We start from the raw sequence: 7,486 nt of genomic DNA on the forward strand, positions 1-7,486 counted from the left end.
ACAACAGAGAACACAGAGTTTACAAAATTACTTCAGAAAATTCACTGAACAAATAAACAACACCACCCACAATAAGCAGCAACTACAAATTTTGGGGATGAAAGAATCTGATATCCAGAGTTTCTACATTATAATATTTGAGCATCAAGTATTCTTGTCAAGAAACAAGAAAGTATGGCCCATTCACAGGATAAAGAAATAAATAAATAATAGAATCTGTCCCTGAGAAAGCCCAGATACATGATTTAATAGACAGATTTTATATCAAATGTCTTAAATATGTTTAGAAAGCTAAAGAAAAACATAAATAAAGAACTAAAGGAAATCATAGAGAGCATCCTCAACATAGAGTGAATATCAATAAAAAGATAGAAACTATAAAAAGGAACCAAATAGGGGCGCCTGGGTGGCTTAGTCGGTTAAGCGTCCGACTTCCGCTTAGGTCATGATCTCGCGGTTCGTGGGTTCGAGCCCCGCGTCGGGCTCTGTGCTGACTGCCAGCTCAGAGCCTGGAGACTGTTTCAGAGTCTGTGACCCCCTCTCTCTCTGACCCTCCCCTGCTCATGCTGTCCCTCTCTCTCCTAGAAATAAATAAATTTTAAAAAAAAGGAACCAAATAGAAATCTGGAGTTGAAAAGTACAGTTACTAAAATGAATAATCCACGAGAGGGTTTCAACAGCAGATTTGAACAGATAAAAGAAATAATAAGCAAAAGTGAGCATAAATTGATTGAGGTTATCCAGTCTGAGGAAAAGGAAGAAAATGAGCAGAATCTAACAGACCAATGGAATACCATCAAATGTACCAAGATACATATAATGCAAGTCCCAGAATGAGAGAACAGAGATAAAGAGGCAGAAGAATGTTGAAGGAATAATGGCAGAAAACTTCCCAAATTTAATTAAATACATTTATCTATACATCCAAGGAGGTCAATGACTTCCAAGTGGAATAAAGATAAAGAGTTCAACACCAGGATACATTATAATCAAATTATCTAAAGCCAAAGCCAAAGATAGAGTCTTGAAAGCAGTAAGAGAAAACTGACTCATCATGTAGAAGAGATCCTCAGTAAGATTAACAGATGATTCTCCATCAGAAACCATGGAAGCCAGAAGGCAAAGAGATGACATATTTCAAGTCTTGAAAGAAAAAGAAATCAACCAAGAATTCTATATCTGGCAAAACTATCCTTCAAAAAGGAAAGAGGGGGCACCGGGGTGGCTCAGTCAAGTATCTGACTTGGGCTCAGGTCATGATCTCACAGGTAGTGGGTTTGTGCCCCACATCAGGCTCTGTGCTGACAGTTAGCTCAGAGCCTGGAGCCTGTCTTCAGATTGTGTGTCTCCCTCTCTCTCTCTCTCTGACCCTCCCCTGCTCACGCTCTCTCTCTCAGAAATAAATAAAACATTTAAAAAAAAAGAAATGCTACAGGGAGTCCTTCAGGCATAAATGAGAGGCCGCTAGATAGTAACTTAAGGTCATGTGAAGAAATAAAGAGAACAAGTAAAGGAGGAAAGGCATACTCATGTCAGTGCAAAAAAAATTTGACAAAATATGACGCCATTTCATGATAATACTCAACAAACTTGGAACAGAAGGGAAGTTCCTCAACTTGATAAAAAGCATATATTAAAAACCCACAAGTAACATCATACTTAATGGTGAAGGATTGAAAACTTTCTCCCTAGGATCAGGAACAACACAAGGATACCATTTCTGATAATTCAGTTCAACATTATTTGGAAGTTTTAACCAGAGCAGTTATGCAAAAAAATAAGTCAAACGTATTCAAAGTGTAAAGGAAGAAGTAAAACTATTTCTATTTGCAGATGGCTGATATTTCATACAGAAAATTCTTTAAAATCCACTAAAAATTACTAGAACTCATAAATGATTTAAGTACAATTTAAAGATACAGATTGAAATACAAAAATCAATTATATTTATTTACTCTATCAATGAATAATCCAAAAAGTAAATATAAAAAATAATTCCATTTTCAACAGTATTGGAAATAATAAAATACTTTGGGATAAACTTGATGAAGGAGGAGAAAGACTTCTCTGCTGAAAATTGCTGAAAGAAGACCTAAAAAATGGAAAGACATGTATATTAGTCTCTTGGGGCTGTCATAACTAAGTGCCATGAGTTGAGTGGCTTAAAACAACAGACATTTGTCTTACAGTTCTGAAGGCTAGAAGTATGAAGTCAAAGTATCAGCAGGGCCATGCTCCCTCTGAAACCTTTAAGAGAAAGATCCTTCCTTGCGTCTTCTTGGTTTCTAGTGGTTTTCCAGCAATCATTGGTGTTCCTTGACTTGTGGATCCATAACTCCAAACCTCCATCTTCACATGGCATTTTCCCCATGTCTCTGTCTTTTCAAAAGATATTCTTTTTTTAAGAATACTAGTAATTTGGATTAATGGGTCCACCTTACTCCAGTATGGCCTTGTCTTAACTAATTACATATGTAACAATCCTATTTCAAATTAAGGTTATGTTAGAAAGTACTGGTGTCTATGAATCTAACATATCTTTTTTTTGGGGGGGGCACAATTCAACCCATGCAAACATCCAATGTTTGTGGACTAGAAGACTTAATGTTATTAAGATAGAAATATTCCCCCCAAAAGATCTACTAATTCAATGCAACCACAATAAATATTACAATGATGTTTTTGCAGAAATGAAAAAGCCAATGCTCAAATTCATATGGAATTGCAAGAGACCACAACTAGCCAAAATAGTCTTGATAAAGACAAAGTTGGAAGAATCACACTTCCTGATTTCAAAACTTACTACAAATCTACAGTAATCACAATAGTGCAATGCTTGCATAAGAATAGACTTATAAGTCAATAGAGGAGAATAGAGAGTCCAGAAATAAACATCAAGGGTCAATTGATTTTCAAGAGTGCCAAAACCAAAGACAAAAGAATAGTCTCTCCAACAGATGGTGCTGGAACAACTAGATATTCACATGCAAGAGAAAAAAGTTAGACCTTTACCTCATACCATAAACAGAACTTAACTCAAAGTATATCAAAGACCTAGACGTATATAGGCTGAAACTATAAAACTCCTAGAAGCAATCATATGGGTAAATCTTCAGGGCCTTGTATTTGGCAATAGAATCTTAGATATGTCACCAAATGCACAAGCAATGAAAGAAAAAGTAGATAAATTAGAGTTCATCAAATTAAAACCATTTGTGCATCAAAGAAACACTATCAAAAACAAAAAGAAAAATTAACCCCCCAAAATAAGAGAGAGTATTTCCAAATCATGTATTTGATAAATGTCTAGCATCCAGAATATGTAAAGAACACTTATGATTCAACAACAGAAAAGCAAACAACCTAGTTTTAAAATGGGCAAGGGAATAAAGTAGACATTTCTCAAGAGAATATATGCAAATGGCTAATGGGAAAATGTAAAGATGCTTAACATCATTAGTCATTGGGGAAATGCAAATCAAAACCATAATGAGATAACACTTCAAAGCCACTAAGATGGTTATCATGAAAAAGAAAAAAAAAACGAAAATAGCAAGTACTTATGAAAATGTGGAGAAATTTGGAATTCTCATATGTTGCTGGTAGAAATTCTGCCACTGTGGAAAAAAAAAGATTGACAGTTACTAAAAAATTTCAACATAGAGTTACCATATAGCCCAGCAATTCTACTCCTAGGTATATATTCAAAAGAACTGAAAACAGGTATTCAAACAAAAATGTGTACACAATGTTTATAGCAGCACTATTTACAGCAGCCAAAAGGTGAAAACAACACAAATGTCCATCAAGTGATTACTGGGTAAAGAAAATATGGTCTATCTATACAATGAAATATTATTCAGCCATAAAAAAGAATGAACTACTGATACATACCACGATATGAATGAACCTTGACCATCATACAAAGTGAAAGAAGTGAAACACATTAGGCCAAATATTATATGATTCTATTTATATGAAATGTCCAAAGTAAGCAAGTCCATAGAGACAGAAAGATTAGTGGTTCCAGGGACTGAGAAGAGGTGTGATTGGGGAGTAACTGCTAATGGGAACTACATAGGAATGATTGTTCCACAATATTGTAGCTGTATTAAAAGCCACTGAATTGTAAATTTTAAAATGTCTTAGGGGTGCCTGAGTGCCTCAGTCAGTTGGGTGTCTGACTTCGGCTCAGGTCATGATCTCGCGGTTTGTGAGTTCGAGCCCTACATCAGGCTCTGTGCTGACAGCTTGGCGCCTGGAACCTGCTTGCAATTCTGTGTCTCCCTCTCTCTCTGCCCCTACCCTGCTCATTCTCTCTCTCTGTCTCTCTCAAAGATAAATAAACATTAAAAAATTTTAAATATCTTAAATGATTTATGTTATATGAGTTTTATCTCATTTTAAAAAAATTAGACTTTTAATTGAATTGGCATTGAATTTATACGACTATTTAAAAATTTTAATTTTTTTTTAATGTTTTATTTACTTCTAGGAGAGAGAGAGAGAGAGACAGCGTGAGCAGGGGAGGGTCAGAGAGAGAGGGAGTCACAGACTGAAACAGGCTCCAGGCTCTGAGCTGTCAGCACAGAGCCCGACGCGGGGCTCGAACCCACCAACCGCGAGATCATGACCTAAGCGAAAGTCGGACGCTTAACCGACTAAGCCACCCAGGCGCCCCTAAAAATTTTAATTTTTAATGATATGAATTATTCCCATCAGAGAACATGATTTGTGTATTTGTTTGGATACCATCTTACTATTTACACTGAGATATAATTGTCATATAAAATTGTGTAAGTTCAAGGTATACAACATCTTGATGTGACATTTATGTTTTGCAATATGATTACCACTGTAGTGTTAGTTAAAGTCTCACATTACATAATTATTTCTTTCTTGTGGTGAGAACAATTAAGGTTTTGTCTCTTAGACTTTGAAGTTTATAATATAGTCTNGCTGTGCTTATTTATGTATTAGTTGCAAGCTTTTAACATTTAAACAACATATCCCCAATCCCCTCACCAAGGTGCCTCCAGTAATTATCATTTTACTCTATTTTTATGAAATTATTGCTTTTTAGGTTCTACATGTAAGTTAGATCATACAGCATTTGCCTTTCTCTGTCTGACTTATCTCACCTAGTGTGATGTCCTCCAGGTCCATTCATGTTGATAGAAATAGCAGGATTTCCTTCTTTTTTATGGTTGCATAGTATTCCATATGCACCACATCTGCTTTATCCATTCATCCACTGATTTACATTAGGTTATCAACCTAAGTGCCAGTCCTATGTCCTCTGCTGAGGTTTTGTTATGTTTTTTGATATTGGTTATATATCTTTGTATTAAGTTATTTCTAAATATGCTATACTTTATCACTATTGTAAATGAAATATGCTACTAATATCCACTTCTATCTGGTTATTGCTAGCACAGAAAACGTATTTTTTTAATGTTTGACTTATATAAGCCACCTTACCAAAATATCTCATTAATTCTGTCTTGTTCCCAAATTAATGTAAATGGTTTTAGTCAACATTTAAAATGTTATTTGTCTTTTTTTTCCTTGAGCTCTGACACTTTTATCTGTGAAACCTCTGGCAAGTTACTTGAGCTTTTTTTTTAAAAAAAAAATATATATAGCTTATTGGAAAGTTGGCTTCCATATAACACCCAGTGCTCATCCAGTTTCATTCTTCTGCATGTTACTATACAGTTTTCCCATCACCATTTGCTGAACAGACTTTTTCCCGCTTGATATTCTTTCCTGCTTTGTTGAAGATTAGTTGACCATGTATTTGTGGGTCCATTTCTTGGTTTTCTATTCATTTACATTGATTTATGTGTCTGCCTTTGTGCCAATACCATACTTTTATGATCATTAAACCTTTGAACTATAGCGGGAAATCCAGAACTGTGAAGCATCCAGCTTTGCTTTTCGTTTTCAAAATTGTTTTGACTATTCAGGGTCTATTTTATTTTATTTTATTTTTTAGCAGGTTATTGTCAAGTTGATTTCCACATAACACTCAGTGGTCATCCCCACAAGTGCCCTCCTCCATGCCCATCCCCCCTCCCCCCCACATCCATCAGCTCTCAGTTTGTTCTCAGCATTCAAGAGCCTCTCATGGTTTGCCNCATGTGCCTTACGTCTTATTTGTTAGTGCACTCAGCACAATGTTGAAGAGTAGTAGTGATAATGATTATTCTCACCCTTTACTCATTTTAAGGGAAATAGTTCTAACATTCCACCATGTAATATGGTGCTTGCTGAAAGTTTTTGATGGATAATATTTTATCAAGTTAAGGAAATTAATGAATTAGTTTAATCATTAAATAAATATTTACTGAATACTTACTATCAGATTATATTCTAGGCACTTGGAACACATCAGCGATTAAACCAAATCACTGTGTCCTAGTAGATCTTACATTCTAGTTGGGGAAGACGATAAATAGGCAAGTTTAAACAGCAAAATATAAACTATTTAGGTGATGTTAAATACTAAGAAAAATAAAACTAGGGAGGAAATTAGGAGGTGTTAAGGACAGGGTAAGGTTGGAACGTTAAATAGAGTGGGCAGAGGAAGGCCTCACTTAGAAAGAAATATAAAAACAAGATCTGAAAGAAGAGAGAGAGTAGGTCATGTGCATTCATGAGGGAAATGACTCCATTTAAGGGAAGTCCAAGTGACAAAGCCTTGGGGCGGGAGCTTGTCAGTTCTATTTGAAGAACAACAGCAAGGAGGTAAGTTTGAAGTGTAGTGAGGGGAGAAAAGAGTAGGAGGAAATGAGAGCAGAGCGGACACACCCGTCCTAACCCTACTGTGAGGTTTCGTGGTGTCTGAGTCCAAATGAGATGGGGACATTGCAAGGTAATAAGGGGAGAGACGGGATACAGTTTACCTTTTAACATGGTTGCTCTGGCAGCAGGTGAAAAGTAGTCTAAGAGTGTGGGAGACAAGCATGGGAGTGAGGAGAAGAGTCGAAGAGCTATTGCAGGAGGGTAAGATTTGGATCAGGCAGGGGGCAGCGGAATGGTGAGAAGTGGATAGATTCTGGGTACATTTTGAAAGGTAAACTGGATGGAATTGCTAATGGATCAAATATGGAAATGGAGAGAAATAGAGGTATTAAGGAAGATGACTAAGTGTTTAGCCTATTTCCAGTTGCTAGTGGTTTTTTTTTATGAATAAGAATTGATTTGAATTTAATACTTTTTCTGCATCTACTCATGATCATATGGTCTTATTTAATTTCTTAATGTGGTGAATTACATTATTTAATTTTTATTATGCTAAATGAACGTTTTATTACTAAGGAGAGGACATCTTGGCTACCTTTTTCCATGCTTTCCTTCTTTATTTTTTCACTTTTATGTAAGTTACAATAATTTAAAGTCATATTTTTTCCTACTTAGCTTTGAAAATGTATTACCAACAACAAATCTTCTGCCAAATAGGGTTTCAGGAGCAAGTATGGAA

The 7,486-nt window shown here is 35.7% G+C and overlaps 1 protein-coding gene across 1 annotated transcript in view; it reads left to right on the plus strand.

The window, feature by feature from the left end:
• The window catches only part of CLIC2 (chloride intracellular channel 2), a 33,201-nt gene that overhangs the window by 23,163 nt on the left and 2,552 nt on the right, over nucleotides 1-7,486 (plus strand). The gene's annotated exons all lie outside the window — the stretch shown is intronic.

The sequence above is a fragment of the Crocuta crocuta genome, unplaced genomic scaffold, assembly GCF_008692635.1.
Source record: "Crocuta crocuta isolate KB4526 unplaced genomic scaffold, BGI_CrCroc_1.0 scaffold844, whole genome shotgun sequence".
Lineage (NCBI taxonomy): Eukaryota > Metazoa > Chordata > Mammalia > Carnivora > Hyaenidae > Crocuta > Crocuta crocuta.